Below are 15,636 nucleotides of genomic sequence, written 5' to 3'. Positions count from 1 at the left end.
AGGTGGAACCAGACGGAGAGGTCCAGCCAGAACCAATATGCATTTTGGATCAGAGACAACTCATGCTCTGGAATCGAGTAATAGAGCAAATCAAAGTGCAGTTGAGGCACTTCGGGCCCGAAGAAGCCACGTGGGAAACGGTTGACCAAATGAGGGCCACATATCCTTTGGTATTTGTTGATTAAAGCAAATTGTAAATGCATTGTAAATGTTGTACATAGTTGTGTGTATAAATCTCCATATCAGTTGTGTTTGTTTTGTTTAAGGCTATTGAACACCGAAGACGATGTTCTCCCTCAAGGGGGCGGGGACTGTGATATCCCTTGTATTAGAGACCTTACGCACTACTGAGAGGAGAGGTGAATCAGTGGTGTGACTTATGACCAATTTTAACCATTTCTTAACCTTTAACTGAATCATGCACAAATTAACCAGCACCTCACAATGTATTAGTAGCAACCAGCATGTGTATAATCACGATCATATGAGCAGCAATACTAATGAGCATGTATCTATGAGATCAGCAATGCATAAACCATAAACCATCAAAACATATAGCAGCAACACATCAATAAGCACATTACATAGGGACACCAGATGTAAGGTGGAAACCACAAGGGTAAAAACCATTGTCAACTATTCATCTTCATCCTCTGCTCTCTTATTATATAAAAATTATTCTTTACATAATCATTGGCCGCCACCAACGTGCAAGCCTCTAATCGCAAAGAGATGTGAGCCACCACACACCCAGAAGACACCACTCCCATAAACTATGCAGGCCACCACCTGCTGAGGCCCACCACCCTCACTAGTTTTCCAGCCACTACTGGAAAGAAGCCTACCCCTTGAGTAAGTTCTCTAACCTCTAATAGAAGGGAGCCACTACTCCCATAGCAATCCACCACTCACCTGCAAGCCCCTACCTGCAACACTGAAGGCCCCAACCTTCAAACCCCTATGGACCACATTTCAAAATAATTCATATTGGGTCCATATACTCAACAAGCAAACAATTGTGAACCTCTTTTCATTCATTTTCAAACTAGGCTCGCTAATACAATAAGCACAAACACAACTGATACAATCTCTCCTCTCGTGCAATCTCAGCCAACATGCTCATCAAACAAACCCTCAATACATTAGCAGCATATCATGACACTACAACTTGACTCTTCAACGATAATCAGCAGCATGCATACAATCAATGGCTTTCACACTCTGTTAATAATACAACCAGTAGCATACAAAACTCCTACAACACCCCCACACATCAAATCCCCTGCATACACACTCCCATAAACATCACCAACAACAGCACACTAATTCTGAATGCGAAAACTAAGCGATATAGCAATGGAGCATCCAACAAAAAATAGATGTAATGCCACATCCATACACAAGAATATTTGTCCCTGCAATCACAAATATCAATTTCACAATCAAGCAACTACATAATCCTCCTTCTCTCTATCATACACACTCGCTCGATGTCCCTGCAATACAACATTAGAATCACAAACAAAACACTGAGATCCAAAAGCTTCTACTTCTAATCAGCCTTTGCTACGACGTCTATAAACTCTATCTCAACTAGCAGATCGAACTTTGCCTCTCCGTAACAAATGATGGCCTCTCTATGCACCTTCCTATGCTCTAATCTTTGTCGTTTGCCTCTATGTATTCTTTTGTTGTAGGAGCTTGACCTGTTGGCTCTACACTGACCTCTGCTCTCCAACATGTGCATTATGTAACCTGACAATTATAGATCTACTCATCTATTTAAACAATTTGATCCATCTTCTCCACTACTCAAATGATCAATGCATTCACACTAAATCAACTTTCCAACTGTAGATAAAGTCAAATCGAACCTTCCTCACAAAACCACGAGCCAAAACCATAGTAAAAACCAATAGAAATATCATGAGTGCGCGCGCATTTTGGGATTTTCACTTACAGGCACAGTCACTAGGAAAACTACTAGCTCCCAGAGACTATAGTCGCTCCCTTTACAATGGCCTCCCAGGGACTGAAAGTCTATAATTGCTCTATGCAGGTGTAACTCCCAACGACTGTAACTTGATTTAGGCAAAGCCTTCTCTTCTCAGTCCAGAACTTTGACACACACTTCCCCAAGCAGTTTGACACCATGACACATCATAAAACCTTGTCAGGTACCTGTGCATCCTCCTGCAACTCCATAATATCTTTGTCAAACCTCCAACAACTCCTCTACATCATCAAAGGAGGATTATCATTAACATGCCAAACACAATTGCATCAAGTCAGAGACATGGAGGACAAGTTGGCCAAACACCTCTACATGAAAGGCTTGGTTGGCCCAACACCTCTGCATGGATCAACACATAATTGATAACTCATCTCTAGCTAACCACAAATCATGAGGGCCACCATCTTCATGTTGACATCAACGATGAACAAACAACGTTGTGTCCCTATTGACATCAATGCCAACACCCTGGTTGACATTTTCCCCTTTTGTAAATAATTGTAATTACTTTAAAATGACAGAGGAAGTGACACAGATACCATTGCTTGAGGTAGGAGGGTAGCTTGAGGAAATGGTTGTCTTTTAAATCAGTCCTGGTTAGCTGAAAGAGATTTAATGTGTTGATTGAGCATTGAATGTAACTGAAAGAGGAAGGACTAGTCCAAGAGTGCTTCAGCTCAAACAACAAGCAAGGAAAAGGACAAAAGTTAAGAGCAGCATGAAGAATTATACCGGCAAAAAAAAAATTAGCTATAATGCAAACACGCTCATAATTTTTCATTATCAATAGCATATATTTATACAAATGGATACCTCAATCATTTCCTATAATCTCTCAAAAATCACTCCATAAATCTCTCTACAAATCTCTCATCAATCATTCATAAATATCTCCACAAATCTCTCATCAATCACTCATAAATCTCTCCCTAGATCTCTTACTAAAAATTAACAACTTTAATAATTTCAAATGTATCATTATTCCAACATTTCTCCCCCATAATGATCATTTGGAAATATTCCAAGATCATCTCTAAATTGTCTTCCTCTTCAGTATTTTGAATGTCTTGAGTTGTCTTTGTCTTCAATCTTCTGGATTCTGCTCCATCTTCAATCTTCTTCATCTTCATCTGTATCTTTAGTTATCATTGTCTTCATGTGTTGCATCATCTGGATCTTGAATCAATATTCTGAACTGTATCATCTTTATATCAAGAATTTATTTCTCTTACCCCTGACCTTCTCATGGGCTTGCCCTCAACCATTACAAATTCCAAGTGATTTCAGCTTATCACTAACCATCAAGTGGTTTTGGCTAACCACATACCATTCATCAAGTGATTTTCGTTGACCACAAACCTACCTCTAACATTACAAAATGGTTTTCAGATTACTACGAACCATTACAAGAACTATTCATGCCTCATTTGACTCAAGAAACAACTATTTCCTTAATAACAATTAACTTTTGGGGAACCAACTAATTCATGAACTTTTATGTGAGAGATATTGCTGTACAATTGAAGATTTGACCTTTTAGAAACATCTCAACATAAAAGAAAACCTTTGCCACTCATTTACATCAATCCAACCACATTGCATTTTTATATGAGGGTTTGATATATCCTTATTCCAACACTTATGATGATCATGACTTGTTTGACCACAAATACTGCAGGGATGTAGATTCCAACATTTAGCTTGTAGATGTCCTTTCCTTCCACAATGATTGCAATATTGTTCTTGGTTCTTCATTTGATTTGTTGTACTGCTAGATGATTCACCTGTTATCAATGTTTCTCCTTTGACAAATTTGTTAGCTGCATCACTTGTGTGTCCTTCATAACCAAGGCCTTCATATTTTGTTCTTACACTTATTTGTATTTTTGAATTCCTTGACCTGCTTTGCCTAAACTTCTTCCATCATAACCCATTTTGTTAAGAAGTTTAGAACCAATTCCCTTTGTATGCTTTTCAAAATTTCCAATTTCACCATCTTCAGTTTGAGATTCATCACCTTCAACATGCAATTCACTTTCTGAACTATCATCCTCAACTTCATAACATACAAGAGATACATGGACATTTTCATTCTTAGCATCACAATCACTATCAACTATGAGGTCACTTGTATCACACGCTGCATCACATTTTGCTTTCTCTTGACTTAATTGATTTACTTCTCTTTCAAGTGTTGACAATACATTTTCTTTTGCCATTAATTCTTGTTGCAAAGATTCTATCAATTGATCTTTCTTATCATTAAGTTTTAGAAGATCACTTATATGTTCATCCAGTGAAAACAACCTTTCTTCTTGCTGATGAATAAATTGGGAATAGCAGAGAACATCTTCCTCGCTAAGAGGGGCACGATGGCGTTGCAGAGGCTGTTTGAAAAGGGTTAGGGATTTTTCAGCTGACAGCCGACACGACTGCACCCTACTCACCCCACCTACCTGCTAGCTGTCGACGTCTGCTCTTCCTCCAACTGCATCTCCCGCGGCAGTTCCTGTCACCCGTTACGCGCTGATCACTCCGTAACAGCACTGTTTACCATCTCCTCCCCATTTCACTGCATTCCCACCGAATTCTGATACCCTACCTGCGGTGACGGTTACGATGGTCCTGGAGGCAGCTAGCGGAGAGCACCTTGGAACAGGTATGGAGCTTGACCTAGTAGACTATTCGGAAGACCCGTTGGAGAATGTCAATATCTGGCAAACCCCTCGCTCCGCCATGGACGAACTCCTTCCTTTCTGTTGCGACCTGTCAGCTACCATTGCGGGTCTTCCTTCCATCTCAGGACCTTCCTGCTCCACAGTAACTTTCTTGGAGCCTCCTCCGATCTGGCCGTTTCCTCCCTCGCCGCCGCAGTCACCCTCGCCTACCACTTTTGTTTCCGCCTACCTCCACCCTAATCCTGAGGCGGCTAGCTCTCAAACCCCCCTCTCATCCCACCCCGATGAATCTTCAACCAACCCTCTGAGAACCCACACCCCGGCCCAAGGAACCCCACAAATTTTGATACCTGAGGCACCACCATCGAGCAGCTACGCGACGGTACCCCCCCTCTGAGAATCAATTCTAGCAGCCGAACATCCCCACCTTGAAATCCCTGATCCAAACCCTAACCAACCAGTGGATAATTCAGAGGACCCTGAAGAGCCGATGCGGAGGGGAAAAAAGGAAGTGCTTCAAGGTCAGAAGCGAGGACGTCATCCTCAAACTCAAGGAGGACATTCAGTGGGGTGACACCATGGACACAACGAACCGGGTTCTGGTAGGAAGAATTCGCGGCCGTAGTTACACAGCGGCTAGGCTTAAGATGTGGACCTCGGAGGTATGGGGGCAGCACCTGGCAGACCTCCCAACCGTTCAAACCTTTGTTAGAGGATGGTTTGCTCTGCGATTTGCCAGAGCCGAGCACACAAACTGGGTCTTGTCGTCCTTCTGGCATTTTGAGCATGCTCCAGTTCTTCTCCGGCGATGGAACCCTCTTTTTGACCCCGCAAAAGAACAGATAGGAGTTGGCCCTATATGGGTTCGGCTACCAGGACTGCCCCTACAATTCTGGTCAGAGGATATATTCCGCCGCATCGGCAACACTCTGGGAACCTATCTCGATCACGACAGAACATATCTAGCCTCAGGTATGATGGCATATGCCAGGATTCTCATTCACCTGGATACTCAGCGGTCTACAGGAGCACATCACCTTACAGTGGAAAACCTTCTCCCGAAAGCAAACCCTAGACTAAGAAGGTGTCCCTTTCCGATGCAAACGTTGTCACAAGGTGGGACACCTGTACAAAGATTGTCCGCTGAACAAGAAGGAAAGGGTCGGAGATAGGGGGAAGGATACAATGCAGAACAAAGCACAAGCTCAAGGTAGCCCTTCAGGGGGGGAAGAGGTAGCAAATCTGGCACACGCTGATGCATTACTTGTGCCCACAAAGGTGACCAGAAAGAAGCGGGGAAAGGCACCCATCGAAGCACCCTCTCCGCCTCTAACCAGAGCAAGGGCGGCTGCTGAGGCTGCGTTCTCTACGGGTATGTCGACTGCAAACTCCTCCTCTGTTTACTCTAATGTATCTCTGCACTGCATTGAAACTAGTTATGAACAGTTCAATTCAGTTCAGTCTTTTTCTCACACCTTCAACCCTCCCAAGGCTGTGGATTGCCCTATCAAACCCCCCTCCCCCACCATCTCCTGCACTCAACCATCTTTCCCTGATAATCCTCCCCCAAATTCCCAATTACTTGATCCTCCCACTCATTCCAGCCCTCCACCTTTCAGATACCCCACCAGAGCCAGGTTTCGCTCTCAGGCCCCTGACTCTCTGGGTATTGGCCTCATCACCTCTCCCCCTCCTCTAAAGACGACTAGAGGCAGACCCTCCTCCCTATCCAAAGCTAAGCTACAAGCTGGGGAAGAGATTGTTTCGGGCAAACAACATGCCATCGATTGGGTACTTAGAGCAGTGAATACCCAAGAGCCCCCTCCTCCATGAAATTTCTCTCCTTCAATTGTAGAGGGTTGGCTAGCCCTGCAAAAAAATTAGCCATGAGGAGACTGCTCTCAGCAGAACCCATTGATATTCTTTTTCTACAAGAAACCCTAGGCCAGGGTTGTGTCATTACCCACCTCCTGGAATCCTGGCTACCTGGATGGACTTTCCATACCCTAGATGCATCAGGGAGGTCAGGGGGTCTTGCGCTAGGGGTAAAAAATTGATCTATCAGAATCTGTAATGTGTGGGGGAGTTCGGGCCACCTAGGAGCTGATATATATTCCTCAGAACTTGATATTGAGCTCAGGATCATAAACATATATGGCCCCTGTCACAACAGGGAGGAATTTTGGAGCAGACTCCTAGACTCTCACATTCTTCAAAAGGACAATCTCGTTCTAGGGGGGATCTAAACTTCTCCATCGGCTTTGCGGAATCATGGGGACACAATGCCCAAAGGGATATCCTCTCATATTTTTTCGAGGCCAAACTGGAGGATCATAATCTCATAGATATCCCCTCCCCAAAAATATTGCCCACTTGGAGGAACAACAGATCAGGAGCGGACAGTCTCTCTAGAAGACTAGATAGATATCTCATTAAGGAGCATATGCTAACCTTGGGGCAGGGATATAGACAGTGGGTGGGCTCTGGCAGAATATCAGACCATAGGCCGATCTATTTGGAAATCAGAGGAGGTATGAACAAACCTAAAGGTCCTTTCAAATTTAATGCAGCTTGGTTGAGGGACGCTGAATATATCCAACTAGTAACAAATTACTGGAGGAATCATCCCCCAGCGGCAAAAAGGACTATATCGGAAGGATTTGCAAAAAACCTAAAAGAACTCAAGAGCCTCTCAAAGAAATGGGCTCATAAGAAGAGAACGCAGGAAGACCATACTCTCAAACAAACTGAAGAAGCCATTGAGAAGTATGAAAATGACCATGAGGGGATCTTCTCCTCCCCTGAGCACAAAGAGCAGATAACCTCTCTGCTGGCTAAGAGAAACCAGATTCTGAAGGACAGAGAAGAGAGCTAGAGATTGAGAAGCAGAGCCATCTGGATTAAGGAAGGGGATGACAATACCAAGTTCTACCATAAATTTGCAAATGGGAGGAAAGTTATCAATACTATTTGGCAGCTATCAGATGAACATGGAGAACCAGTGAACACCTTTCCCCGGCTGGTAGCTATGGCCTCTGCCCACTTCAGAAACATCTATAAGTCACCACAAATTCCACCTTGGGAGACATAATGAGGACAGCCCAACTATTCCCAAGGTTTGTAGAACAAGAAGAAAGTGGGGAATTGACAAAGGAGGTCTCCCTGAGAGAACTGGAGGACACTCTCAAATGGTTTAAGCGAGATAAAAGCCCTGGTCCAGATGGCTGGAATGTGGAATTCTACCTGGCCTTTTTTGATACTCTGGGGGGGGACCTATTACAAGTTATAGAGGAATGCAGAGCCTCTGGAAGAATGTATGAGGCCTATAACTCAACCTTTATCGCCCTTATTCCCAAATCGGACAATCCCACATCCTTCAATGATTTCTGGCCCATCTCCTTATGTAACTGTATCTACAAGATCATCTCCAAGATTATAGCAAATTGACTCCGGCCAATCTTATCCAACCATATCTCAGCTGAACAATTTTCATTTTTACAAAATAGACAAATACATGAAGCGGTCAGAACAGCACAAGAGATTCTACATTCTATCCAGACCCACAAGCTAAAGGGTATGGTCCTGAAAGTTGACCTCTCGAAAGCCTTTGATAGAGTCAACTGGCTATACATCAAAATGCTCTTAACGCACTTGGGTTTCCCATATGAATTCATAAGATGGATTATGAGTTGTATCACTAATGTAACATTCAGCATTCTCGTAAATGGTGCGGCCTCTCCTTTCTTCCACTCCGAAAGAGGCCTTAGGCAAGGATGCCCATTGTCCCCACTCCTCTTCTTACTCATTATGGAAGGTCTCAGTCGTTTAATTAAGGAGGAACATCGAAGAGGTGGACTAAGGGGGATCCGCATCACTGGAGGATGCACATTAACACACTTGCTCTTTGTGGACAATGTGCTACTTTTCCTAAATGGGAGTATAGGAGATGTGACTGCACTTCTCAATTCCTTCACTATATTCCTAGCAGCCACTGGCATGTTGGTTAACAATGAAAAATCCTCTATAATGGCTATAGGATGCACACCATATGAGGTTCAGTATGCCCTGAGAAGATTCCCCTATAACCTACTGCAGCTGGACGAGGGATTAAAATATTTGGGTTATAGATTAAAACCACATGGTTATAAGAATGTTGATTGGATTTGGCTCATAACCAAATTGGAGAAAAGGCTAAACATCTGGTATCTAAAATATTTATCAAGAGGAGGAAAACTGATACTCATAAAAGCAGTGTTGGAAGCAACTCCAGTATATTGGATGTCTTCAGCATGGATTCCTAAAGGAATGTTGTCCAGAATTAAAAACCTATGTTGCAAATTCTTATGGAGAGGGAATCAGCCCAGAAGGATTTTTGCCTGGTCAAATTGGGACTCTTTGGCACTCCCAAAGAAGTGGGGAGGATGGGGTATCAAAAGACTAGACTCTTTCTCCACAGCCATGGCGGCCAAACTAGGGTGGCAGCTAGTCACATCGCATAGCCTGTGGACTAAGGTGGCCACATCTAAATACATAGCTCCTTTAAATCTTATGGACTGGATTCGACAACCTCAGTGGACACAAGCTGGAAAATCGAACATATGGAAAGCAGTCCTACAAGTTATGCCCCTTATCAGGGATGGACTCACATGGAGAATAAAGTCAGGAGAAGTTGTTAAAATAGGGATGGACCCATGGATTGGATGTGGGAACGCTCACAGACTCCCACAAGAGCTCAGAACATACCTCACTTCCAGAGGGATCTCACACCTTAACCAAATAGCAGACAATGACCGCTCTACATTTTTGCAACAAGCATGGAAATTTGGGAGGACATTACAGATCCCTCGACAATGGCAGCAGCATTGGAAGGAATACACGGAGGCACTCACGGAATCCCATATCAGGATACAGGAAGGGGAGGATGAGCTAATCTGGGCACATGCGAAGCATGGAAGATACTCACCTAAGGAGGGATACATAACTCTTATGAACTCACTGAAACCACCGCAGTGTGAACCGTGGTGGAGAAGTATATGGAAACTAAAAGCACCCCCCAGGTCCAGGCTCCTCATGTGGACCATTCTGCGTCACAAAATCCCAACAGGAGAAAATTTGATCAAGAGATCGTTTCATGGACCCTTTTGGTGCGGCCTTTGCAAAGCCGACAATGAACCTGGGAATCATCTCTTTCTTACTTGCCCATGCACAAAGGAGCTTTGGAATACTATTCATTCTCATATACCTTCGCTCCCTAGGTGGCAGGGAACAACTGTTCAGGAAGCCTGGGAGGGTTGGTGGTCCACTATATCCTCGGAAAGAACAAAAAACATCCCTTTACTTACTTGTTGGGCCATTTGGATTGTCCGAAACAGAATTATCTTTCAAAATTCTCCCCCCCCCCCAACTGGCCAGCCATCACTGCACAAATCCTAGCAGACTACCAACAGATTCCAGAGGAGGAAACAAATCCCAATCCTAAGCATATCATACCCGAGAGCATAAACCAATCTCACCCCTGGGCATACTTTGATGGCTCAGCTCAAGACATTGGATGTGGGGGAGGAGCTGTCCTCCATATTACAACAAATCATATTTACAAAATCCAAATGGGTTTGGGCAGAGGGACGAACAATTTTGCTAAGCTCTCAGCAGCAAAATACACCATTCATTTTGCTTTGGAAAAACAGTGCAGAAACTTACAGCTATTTGGAGATTCAAAAACTATATGCAATTGGATAAACAAAGTTACAAATTGTCATGCTTTTTCTCTGAGACACATCATGGAAGAAATTTTCAGACTCATAAATTTATTTGACACATTTACTTGTCAACATATATACAGGGAGCGGAACACAGCTGCCGATCTACTATCCAAGGAAGCAGCGCACAGGCCTATAGGAACTTGGAGCATACTGGAGCAAATTGATGGAACCTTCCATCAGTATTATCATAGACCTTTTATAGAAATATCAGATTAGTAAAGCTCAATGGGAGCTGGACATAAAGTTTTGCTATATATTTTTGTTGTCTTTATATAAATATTATATGAAGTTTTTTATCAAGCAGTTCTACACATGACAGTTATTTTTCTTGATACTCTCTGCGTAGAGTAAGTACATAAATCATTTTGAAAATCATAGCTCAGAGCAGTGTCTCCCTGCGTGGAGTACACCTCTCTCTATTTTGAATACTCAACAGGATAGGCTTCTAGCCCATAGTACAGTATATGCCACTGGCATCTGCAAAATGTAATTTTCCTCATTAATGAAAATTACGACTTTTTCCAAGGGAAAAAAATAAAAATAAAAAACTTTCTTCTTTCTTATTTATGTGATCTCTGGTGGAATCAACATAGTCTTTAAAAAACTTGTTTCTTATGGAATTGTCTTGTTTATATTGTTTATTTAGTTTGTCAATTTGGTGAAGTGCATCATCGAGATCCTGTTGTAGCATTTCTATTTCATAATTTGCATTTTGTAGCCTTTTCCCTCCTTTTCCCATTTTGCCAGTGCTAATTGTTTCACATTTGCTTGATTGCACTCCTTGAACACGCTCGCTTGTTGAAGAACAGGGTGTCGGGTTCAACCAATAATGCACCCATATAAAAAACAATATTTAGGTGTCGGGTACCACTGAAAATGCACCTTATGACTCCAACTTTACTCAACTCAAAAATACTCTCAACTTCAACTCAACTTGACTTAAACATGGACATTGACTCCTTAAATATATTAAAAAAAAATGGAGAATTATTACTCTACTTTGTCACTTCACTCCAACTTTTGCACGCACTTCACTTTTTCACCTTTTTAATAATCAAGAAGGTAGAATTATTTACATACAACATAAGAATTTTTTTAAATTCAAACTTCATGCCAGTTAATTTTTAAATTTCATGCCCAGTGTGAAAAAGGTCCACAGTGAAAGTAACTTTTAATATTTAAAATTTCATACTCTGCATTTTTCAATGCAAGTTTCTCCAACACTCATGCTTTGGATTTTCAACACAGGTTTCATTGATGGGCTGGACTTCAGAACTTCAAAAGCTCTGTAAAATTTTCACACTCCACGCTTGCTGCATGTTGGCTGACCACAAATCTTTTCGTTTGGAATAGGGAATATATGTTTTGCTTTCTTGATTTAAAATTAAAACAAAAAATTTGAAAGACACGCACACAACTTCAGCAAACATAGATCTGCACACAGTTTCACACAACCCACGAGTCTCCACAATGTCTGCAATATGGTTGAAATTGATCGGCAATAACTACTTGGATTTTTTTGAAATCATAATAACATTGAAAAATAAATTGTAGTCGCTGGCATAAATAAAACAGCAGATCAGCAATTAATATTTTGGAGGAATGCCTCACTGCTTCTATGGCTCCATAGTTGGTTCCATGCATACATCAATTCTGCAACACAACAACACACACCAAATTCTGATGCCAAATGAAGAATTACACCAGCAAAACTACAAATGACAGAGCAAAAATATTTGGCTATAATGCAAACACGCTCATAATTTTTCATTATCAATAGCATATATTTATACATATGGATATCTCAATCATTTCCTATAATCTCTCAAAAATCACTCCACAAATCTCTCATCAATCATTCATAAATCTCTCATCAATCACTCACAAATCTCTCCATAAATCTCTCACTAAAAAGTAACTTTAATAATTTTGAATGTATCAATATTCCAACAAAGCATGGGCTGCGCTATCAGGACGTGATTGTTGTGAGACTTGTGGGAAGAACAAGGCAGTTAATTCGTTAGGTGACGAAAGAGGTTCCCTCCTGCTCTCACGCGCGCATAAGCCGGGAGGTAATGGCAGCAAACGTGACATTCAAAGCCACTGTGTGTGGAAGAGCGCAGAGCTGAAAGAGAGATCGAGTGGTTTCTAGCATGAACCGACCCCACAAGAGGAGCACCAGCTGAAGAACTTTCTGAGTGAAACTTGCTATGTGAATTGCTTAAGGGAGCTTGGCTTGCCTGTAAGGCTGAAGAACCCACTGGACGCTGGTGGATTGATGAACCTGTTAAATTTGGGATGAATCACTCAAGTGTTGTGACGGCTGAAGAGTTGCCTTGGGGCTGAAGTTTTGGTGCTTGGATCACAGAGGAACCACCTGGAAGAGTGATTTCTTTACCCATTAACATCTTAGGCACCAACGAACCTTCTTGATAGTGGACTCCCTTCTCCTGAAAGTGAGTTGGAGTTCTTTGTATTGTGAAATGTTGGCATGACCCAATGTACGCCAACTATGTGAGCCATAATGAGCTTAGCCGGAGGATGAAGGCAGCAATGGCCTTGTGACATTTTGTTTCAACTGTGTTGGTTGACTGAAAGCACCCAAAAACACCTAACCTCAAGCTTTGGAATCCAGCTCAATGGTGACAATTGCAAGTAAGGCTTGGCTGCAGCTATCTATGGTTGGGTGAAGAGTTGTTGTCCCGATCTCAATTGCCAACTCTAGTATTAATTCCAAATAAGCATTTGAAACTGCATCTTCCTGTTATCGAACTCGTGTCAAGTTGTAAATCATTGTTGTATTTACCATATGACTGGCTCATGATTCGCTAACACTGGAATGGTGAAACTCTGATGCATGTGTACATTGTTGTTGTGATGTTGCATCATTGTTCTTTGTGCAGGGAACACTGGTGTATATATATATAAGACCACCTGTGTCAATGCAGTATACATTGTAATCTTGTTGTGTGGTGTGAGCATTATATGCTCGCTAGGTGCCCTCAAGCCTGTAACAACGAATATTTGATGACTAACTGGGTGGCTCATTCCTAGAATTCCTGTCCATACAAATGAAATGCTTGTAGGCTTGTGTTATTTTGCTGATGTGCCTGTATTTATGGGTTTTGCCTGAAGTCGAACCAAAAAGGGTAAATTCTTGTTTACTCGTGGAAAGATGGTGTCCTTGTGGTTTTCTCAGCATCGTGGGTTCTCTAGTTGTTTTTATGAGCATGTTGGGCTTATTTATTCCTTGAGAGAGACCAGTAGATCTCTAGGAAGAGATTTGTCTGTTCCCCGTAAAATATTGAGGACCCAAGGGACCGCAGATGCTTGAGAGACTATGTGGACAAGTCCCTGAACCATGCCTTATATTTTTGTCATCAAGAACCCTAAGGTGTCGTACTTGCGAAAAGCTCAGGAGGGATAGCACCGTAGTGTGCTTCATAAGCCTTTAATGGTTATAATTAGACTCTGGCATAGGTCCAGACGTTTGCAAAACCACTGTGGTCGAGCCATGGTCGAAACATGTCGCAAATAGCTCTTAATGCAAACCAGGCAACAAGCCTTATCTCATACTTTAGCCTCATAACCTTATCCCTTGATCGCAGTGGGATTTACCATTTACCAGGAGGCTTGGAACTTGGTTGATGGCTAGGTCTTCAGCGATGCGACCGCAAGGTGTACCTGAGAGCAGAAGCTAGCTTATTGAGCGGCTATAAATAAACGATAGAAATTGATGGAGGAAAGGAAGCTCAGGATGATGTGTCCCGGAAGGTCACAACCCCGGAAGCCCATAACAAAAAGCACAAAAGGGACGCCCGCGCTGACGAGAACCGGGATGACCTGGCGGGGTTGTCGACATCGAAACAGTCGAGATGAGTTGGAGCCCGTGCGTTGGTCATTAGAAAAGCAAACTCCTAGGCGAAAGGCTTACCGTGGCGTAAGGTGGCGTAAGGGAGTTTGGGTTGGGGCCCGCTTGAACAAGAAGGATAATGACAATTAACGGGACTTTTTTTGTCCCAGAGTCTGTCTCCCGGAGGTGGCTAGGCATAGTACTTAAGGGAGAGTCAGCTTGACACAACACCAAGTAGCCATGGCAAAAGCGAGGCCACCGGAGCGATTTATTCAAAAGAGGAGTTGTTGGCCATGAGGAGGCGTGATCAGTGCAGAGGAGTGGCCCACTAGAACACGTAAACCTGGAGGCTAGTTCCCGACAGTTCGAAGTAAGGCACGTTTATGAGAGGGGTGGGATGACGCAAGTTGAGGACACTGTGGCCTCCATGTGAGCAAAGAAATAATTGTATTGGCGTAGGGTGGACCCATGGGACAGGTCATCCCGAAAGGGTCATGCCCGAAGCAATTCGCAAGAGCACAAAAGTAGAGAGGGACTAGCTAATGAAGTCCACGAGATGGGAAAACGTCAGTGGTTTATGCTCATCAATTAACACATTGTATATATATAAGTGCCTATTTAAAAGTGAGGACTGCAAACCATGATCAAGTCGGCAGTTAATACACCTATGCCAAGTGAAGGTGGGTGATTGGCTAGGTAGTTGTGTAGGTACCACGAGGGTACCAGATGGGTGCCACGTGGCCAAGCTAATGACATGGCATCTTTTGATTCTTTAGAAGTTCAATTGATCATATCTCTTGATCTAGAGGTCGGATTGAAGTAAAGTTTATATCACCAGAATCGTCTTGTCAAGACAAATGCAACAGTGATGACTAAATGAGGTTTTACGGTAAGTAGAAATATCAAAATTTTTAGACCCCAATTCCATAACGGCACCTTGGATCTTGGGTCAACATAGTAACCACCTCCTTTTAATCAATGTTTTGGCGAGGATTAGGAGGGGGTGTGTTACAAAGAGGGAGTGGTGTCCCTTTATCCTCCACTTAACTTGGCCATACTTCAACAGCTAACTCAACCCCCCCTTTTGTGGGTGAACTTGACCTCCATGATGGCAGCAAACTTGTGGTGCATTAGTGAAGCAAACTCAACCTCCATGTGGACCTTTGATCCATCACTTCATTAGTCCTCTTTGCTTAGTCACTCCACTCAAGTGGTTGTGACACTCAGTTGACTAAAAGGATGTTCCCCACATGTTCTCAGTTATTTAACATCTGATTTTTCTTGTCTTTTTCTCACTTTTATGAGTAAAAGTGATTTTCCATCAGGGAA

The 15,636-nt window shown here is 42.7% G+C and overlaps 1 protein-coding gene across 3 annotated transcripts in view; it reads right to left on the bottom strand.

Annotated features, from left to right (window-relative positions):
- The window catches only part of LOC149225213 (cation-chloride cotransporter 1-like), a 169,763-nt gene that overhangs the window by 135,822 nt on the left and 18,305 nt on the right, over positions 1 to 15,636 (bottom strand). The gene's annotated exons all lie outside the window — the stretch shown is intronic.

The sequence above is a fragment of the Pinus tabuliformis genome, chromosome J (assembly GCF_031772625.1).
Source record: "Pinus tabuliformis cultivar Carrire ecotype Pingquan chromosome J, CPIR1, whole genome shotgun sequence".
NCBI lineage: Eukaryota > Viridiplantae > Streptophyta > Pinopsida > Pinales > Pinaceae > Pinus > Pinus tabuliformis.
This window is presented reverse-complemented; position numbering and strand designations above follow the sequence as displayed.